Source organism: Ciconia boyciana, chromosome 1 (genome assembly GCF_034638445.1).
Source record: "Ciconia boyciana chromosome 1, ASM3463844v1, whole genome shotgun sequence".
In the NCBI taxonomy this organism is placed as follows: Eukaryota; Metazoa; Chordata; class Aves; order Ciconiiformes; family Ciconiidae; genus Ciconia; species Ciconia boyciana.
In genome coordinates, this window is record NC_132934.1 from 77,641,825 (window position 1) to 77,647,824 (window position 6,000).

Consider the following 6,000-nt stretch of genomic DNA (forward strand, 5'->3'; position numbering starts at 1 on the left):
GCCCCTGCGCCCCGCCGCCGCCGCCGGGGGGGTGGTCGGCGGGGCGGTTGAACTCTTCCCCGCCCCGAGAGATGTCTGTTAGTCAGGCGTGTGGTGCTTATCGGCGTGATGCCCGCGCCGCTGCTAGCTACCGCTCACGTCGCCCAACAGGTAGGAAGCCCGCAGAGAGCCGTTGGGGCCGTTACCGGGCTTCGTCCTCGGGCGTCCCCAGCTGCGCGAGCCCTGAGCTTTGCTCCCCTCAGGGGCCGGGGCGCGCGGGCGGACCGTTAGCGCCCCCCCCGGGAGGGCGCCCCCCCGCGGCTGGAGGCGGCTCTGAGGGGCGCAGCCCCCTGCCCCTCGCAGGGAGCCGCGAGGAAAAGGCTCCGCCCGAGCTGCGGGCTTTGAAGGCAGACAGTCCGGCGAACCCGGCCGCCCATCTCCTTGACAACCGCTGAGGGGGATTTTTCCCCCTTCCTGCGCTCAGACTAAAAGAAAACTTTTTTTTTTCTTTGGTCCCTCCTGCCTTCCTCTGAGCCTCGCCTAACTCCTAGCACTGCCTTTCCCACTTGCCTCGGGTCATTACCAGCCGCTGGATTGCTCCCGCGTTTTGAGGGCTTTGCTGCAGAGGCGCTTGCTCCTCTCCAGCCGGCCACCCCAGCCAGCCTTCCCCTGGTCCTGCTCCTCCGAGCCCCGCTGTACTGGAGGAGGCAGCCGCGGCTCCGCAGGTGACCCGTGCGGCCGCGGCCCGGCCCGGGTGAGATGCTCTCCCCAAAATCATCAGGGAAGCTGTAACTGCCCCTCCTGCAGACATGTGTTTATGACTGTCACTGTCAGCACAACCCTGAAGGAGAAAATCCTTCGGTTTTAAACCCAAACGTGAGAAATTTGCTCCCTCAGAGACAAATTTCGTGACCCTGAAGTCTTCCAGACTGATTGCTTTTAAAGGACTGAAATAGCTTGCAGACATCCCTTGTTACGACTTTGCACCCCTATTCGCTTTACATCTTGTTTCTTTCACAGACACCCCCCCTACTGAAATGCTTTGCTACTTTAGGTTCTGTTTTAAGTCCTCTTAATTCCCCAGCGAGGCTGTCCGTTGTGTGCGACATCCACTTGTCATCCGGATAATAAATACACCCCGCCATAGCCTTAGATGCCTCTTTTTGTCAAGTTCCTCCCAAATGTATGCATGTTTCAGTACAATACGCTTGCCCAGAGAGTAGCACTATTAAATACAGTTAAGCCTGAAGAGATGGGATGGAAATGCAAGAAAAATTGCTCAGCCCAGCTGCTTGGTTAGTAAAAGTACACACCACTATCTTTTTCCTTCATAAAACTAAATAATTAGGGCAGAGCGCAAAAGCTGTTTGCTTTCTGAATGTTTACACCTCTGCTTTGGGCATTCCCGTCCTTAATCCTCTAGGAGTGGGGCAGGGGTATTATTATTTTAATTCCGGTCCCTTATTTTTGTGTGAATACGCTGAGGTGCAGTTGTGAATTCCACGCTCGAGTCTTCCCATGGATACACTGAGCGTTCTTCCCTGTAGGTCCCCAGAGGGATTACCTGGTACCTTAGAGCTCCACCTAGTGAGTTTTATGGCATGCTGTAGCAGAGCGACCATCGTCTCAATAATTAGATCCGCTGGAAGGGTGATCTTTACCTTGTTAACACCACACGTCGATCTTTCTGGAAAAGCTCTTGCTTTCAAAGACTTTGTAAGTATGAGTTGTGTCCTAGCTGGAAAATAAGGCTAAGCCTTCTTACTAATTTTAAAAAAAAATATTTAATAATTGGCCTTGTCATTCCATTTCATGAAATCATGCTGTCCAAAAAGTTTATTTTCCATGAAGGAATTCACTAGAAATGTCTAAAAATGAACTACCTCAACTTTTTAAAAGTCACAGTGTAATAAAAAGGTTTGCTAAAGCAACAAAATACTCCAACTGCCTTGGTGTCTTGCTCTCTAGCATGTATTGTAAGTGTCATGTTAACTGCACCTGTTAACTCTTACAGAAATCATTACACTTCTGCTTTTTCTCTTCCCCGACTCTATGCATTTATAATCTGTACAAACACTACCTGTATGGCACTCAGGAAAGGGAGTCTCCTTGATCCAAATATCACACTATCTACATATGTCCTTGTATACTCCAAGGATCTGACTGACAGAATGTATGAGGAAATACAATGGTACAGTGTTTATCAAAGAGGCCCTGAACCTTAAGTCAGGATCATCACATACAGTACAGAATATGATTTACAGTGCCAGGCTGAGTATTTTCAGAAGGGTCTTTTTAGCAGTTTTCCTTGCTAAGGGCCACATCTTAGAAAAGGGATCCTTGTGGACTTTCACCTTTTCCACTTGTAATTATACTTCTGTTCTTGTTTATCATCATCTAACATCATCCCTATGTCAATTGCACACATGCTTCCATGAAAATTTTAATATTAGAAGTAATGACCAAGCAGCTTCTTCCAATGTGGAAACCAAGAGCCAGATTCATGACCATAAATCTGGTCGGTGTAACCAGGGTAAGCAAGAGCTACCTGAACTGAGGGTGGAGGGGGCCTAGCCTGGGAACCACCACTGTTGTTTAAGCTCCCTACCAATGTACTTGAGCTCTGCCTGAAAACCTTTGGGCATCCTGCAGCAAAAGCTTGCATGTCAATGGATTGCATGGGTTCTTCCATACCAATGTCTTTAAAGCTTTTGGGGAATATTGCAATAAAATTATAAAAAGAGAGATGTTTTATTAGGACCTATCTCTTTACAGAGTAGAAGGTCCATGAACACCTGCATATCGGGAAGGCCAAGGGCATAAATACACACCAATTCAAAAATACTTTGAGAAGACAGAACAGCATCTGCAGAATTATTTGGTTTCCCGGTTTGCTATTTATGAACACACGTATATTGGGGCCAACGCTGCCTCAGGAGGCAACACAAGCTATAGACAGGGCTAGGAATCACAGCGGTCACTGGACAGGCTGTGCAAACTCGAGTAAATTGCTGTACCTCTGTGTTTCTGTTTTTCTTTCTTCCTTCTGTCCATCTTGCCCATTTACAGGGCAAGCCCATTGTAGCAGGGCCTGTCTATCACTGTATTAATACAAAACAACATGCTAAACTTATTTTCTCTGTCTCCCCAACTAGAGCTTTCATGATGCCAGTGAGACATATAAACCCTGATAGGAGAATCCTTTTATTTAACTTAAGTTCTTCGCTTTCCCTGAAGGACTGAGTGAAACCTGGCTCCCTTGGATAGGGGACAAGGAGGCCACGTACCAGAATTTGTGCAGGGAACATATATACTTTGAACCCTGGACCGTGTATCTTCAAACTTTATTTAAATCTTTTCTATTAGGAAGAAAGGAACAATGTAAAACCAGCGCTTCAAAGCAATATAGACTATCTTGCATTTCTACACGTACTTAAGGGAAGCTTTTGAAACTAGAGGTAATGGATATGCATAGGTCCACATGCTCAATGGTATGTTACTTCTTTTCAGGAAAATACAGCATCTAAGTTTCCTAGAAGTTAAGTGGCAGCATGCAGCTGAAGTATTTCAATGATTTGTCCTTGCACTTGGGAGAAAAGAAAAAAAAAAGTCCACCATAATCCATAATGAAAGTTTTGTACAAGAAAATTCAGTGTCTGAGAGGAGGAGGGTATTTTTTCTTTTTCCTTGGAGGGGATGGGGAATTACATAGCAGCTGCTGTAACTGTTAAAAGGGAATATTTATTCCGTAGCTTTGGTGAGATTACAATCAATTTTATCTCACTCTCTCATCAGTGAGACAATGGTTGAAACCTTGTGGAAGTAGTGGTAAATTTGGATATTCTAGCAAAAAAAAAAAGTGTCAGTCTGTGCCAAACTTTGAAGAGATACATCAATGCATGCTTGAGAACAGCTACTCTCCTACTGTGATGTTACCTTCCTCTAAAACATGTCACCTGCTTCATCCAACCGACCCTCCTCTTTCATTGCCAGGGTGCTGAAGGAGATTAAAACTCATACAAAAACATTTCCTTAAACCTGTAAATCTTTTAACACAGTGGATCACAATATGCCTTATTGAGCATTGTGTATCTACAAATTCATAAGCTGCTTTCCACTTAACTGTCTTATGAACAGTCTTCCATTCAGAAAAATGCTTTAGCAGCTAGAGAGCGGCGGAAAAAAGTTACTAGAAGGAGTAATGGAGTTGTTATTTTTCCGTTCCTGCTTGGATTGTAACCACTGAGAGGGAAAGATGATAATATTAATGCAGAGCTGGAACATACCACCATCACCACAAAGAGTAAAGCAGAGTACATCCTCCATTACTGGTACTCACTCCATCCTGGTAAAAGGCATGTTTTGCCAACATGAAGGTTACATCTCAAACAGGTGAATGAGGACTTGATGCATAAAGAGCTGGGTAAAACTTCATGACCTGCATTATTCAGGAGACTAGTTACAGCAGTCTTCTTTAAAATGAATAAGGGACACCTATGAAAGCTGCAAGAGAAATTGCACAGAAGAAGGTTGTATGTACTACCTGTTATGAGATTACACCACAGCAGGTGGAAGAAGAGGGCAAGGACCTGTGGAAACATGCAGCTGAAAAGTATACCTTTCTTAAAGTCCTGTTTGTTAACTCTGTTGCCAAAATACTTTTAGAGGTGGTGATGTGTCCTTGTGTTCACAAAGAGATGGGCAGCAGCATTCTGAAATGATTTGGTTTTAGAAAGTGAAGACATAAGGGAGCCAGAAGGGAAATATCAAGGGGAAAAAAAACCCAAACAAACCCCACCAAACCCAAAACAAAAAAAGGAAGACTAGGGAAATAGTAGCTGAGCATTCAGATTTCTGCGCCAGTAAATTTTATAAAGACCGAGAATGGATGGTGAGAACACCCTCCCATTTAAACAAAAAACATACCAGCTGACGGAAGCCAAGCCACAGCATGTTTACCTGGACTTCACAGAAAGATGTAGGAGGTGCTAAAATGCCAGCATCAAATCCCATCCTGACTACAAAGGGGATAAAGTGAGCAGGATCCCATTACTCTCTGTTCATCCACTAACTTTAGACCAGAGTAGGATCAGAATTTTAATTCAATGACTCCTCCATAAAAGCCTTCAAAACAGTGACTTTATGCCAGTACCAGTTCTGGCTCCTGATCTGGTGCAGATTACTTACCATTGTATTCTTATCATTGGCAGCTCAGTTACTCTCAAAATGAATTTTACTGATTATTGTGATTGCAAAGAAATAGGTTGTATTGCTGCTGTTTTAACATGCTATCCTCTTGAACACCCAGGTTTGCACAGTCTAAAAAGGTCAAGCAACTCAGAAGAAAGTGGTGCCTTGGGTATTTTAGGCCTATGCCAGTCATTTTTAATCTTAAATCCTGGATAGTCGTTAACTGCTTTGACTGCACAGGACAGCAACAAGAATTCTAGTAACCCAACAGATGAGAAAGCTTTTGGGTTGTTTTAGGAGACGTTTTGTGATCAGTCTCTTTAAAGTGAACTTGTCCTTCAGAAATGGCTACAGCTGGCTCTGATTTCTTCTTCAAAGCCCTGATTAGGGCACTCAAGCAGAGGTACTTTCTGTTGTTCCCTTTCTTACTGTTATCCAAGATCTGCAGTCAGTTATCTGCATGCTTTCCCAGTCTAATCAAGGCCCTGAACATGCAAGGAACACTTGAAGCATGTACATATTCATCAGCAGAACTACTCTTGCATATAGACTTCTGCAAAGACTGTCTCAGCAGGCTCAGAATTATATATTGCAAGATAAAGAGAACAGGCCATGGCCTCTACTCACAGTCCCTTTATCCTTCAGCTTAGCTCAAAACCAGATGTGGGGAGTAACATAGCTCTAATCCACATGGGCAGTCCTCTCTGCTCTGTAGAGCATACCATGACAGCAGTTCAGAGGAAAAAGCTGATTCCACTTCACAGAGGACTTAATATTGTGAAATCTTATTTTGTTCCAATTCAGAGCTCTGCCTACCCCCCCAAAAAAAAA